Source organism: Cyprinodon variegatus, unplaced genomic scaffold, assembly GCF_000732505.1.
Source record: "Cyprinodon variegatus isolate N-32 unplaced genomic scaffold, C_variegatus-1.0 Scaffold24, whole genome shotgun sequence".
Lineage (NCBI taxonomy): Eukaryota > Metazoa > Chordata > Actinopteri > Cyprinodontiformes > Cyprinodontidae > Cyprinodon > Cyprinodon variegatus.
Window position 1 is genome coordinate 1,897,007 of NW_015150477.1, and position 1,020 is coordinate 1,898,026.

Below are 1,020 nucleotides of genomic sequence, written 5' to 3' on the forward strand. Positions count from 1 at the left end.
CAGATTGATTCAAAGTTTTCTATCTAAGGAAAACCAGCTGATTGCATCGACTCATTGACTCTTCAGCAATCCCTCACACTAAGCAGAGGAGGTTCTCTAGTGACGGAGGCTCTGAGCCACAGTGGGAGGTTCCACCACCTGCAGACTCAAAGATCTCAGAGGAGTAATGCACCTCCTCCTGTCACCAGCAGGAGGAGATTGCTGCTGATGTTCATCCTTTATGACATGCTGTTGATTCAGGCTATAAAACATTTTTAGCTTCTGCTCTCACCTCCTTCTCTCCCATCTTATTCTCCTCCAGGGGGAGGAGGAGTTTGATGCAGCTGCTCCAAGCTGCTGCATTAAACTCCTTCCTCCTCCTTCATCATCTCCTCCTCCTCCTGCAGCACATGCTGAAGGATCAGTGAAGGAGCGGTTCTGCTGGGAGTTTAGGTTGACCTCCATCATCTCCTCCGGATCAAGATGTCTTCCATTCAAACATTCTTTAGGTGTTTCATGAAGGTCTGCGCCTCCTGCTGGAAGCAGGAGCTGCTCTTCTTCTGTGAACAGAGCGTTCTGTTTCCTGGTAGACCTGAAGGTCTGCGCCTCCTGCTGGAAGCAGGAGCTGCTCTTCTTCTGTGAACAGAGCGTTCTGTTTCCTGGTGGACCTGAAGGTCTGCAGGCTGTAGGCAGCTTCCACCCTTCAGCTCCTCAGCTCCAAACATGCTGAGGAGAAGATGTCCACTGCAGGAGCAGCAGGAGATGATGTGGTGAACATCTCCTCTGGGTGGTCCATGGTATCGATGGTACTGTCCTGGTTCTGGTCTCACTCTGTGGATCAGGTGAGGAGAAGAAGCGGGAGAGCAGAGGAGTTTGGATGGAGAAGAGAACGAACTGCTGTGAGTGGGCGGATGATCTGCAGAGGAGGAGGAGGAGGATGGATTTAAAAAGGGGTTCCATCACCCCAGGGACCCCTCCGTCTCTGACCATCGAGGAGGAGGAGGAGGAGGAGGAGGAGGAGGAGGTCAGATCTCCCTTCCC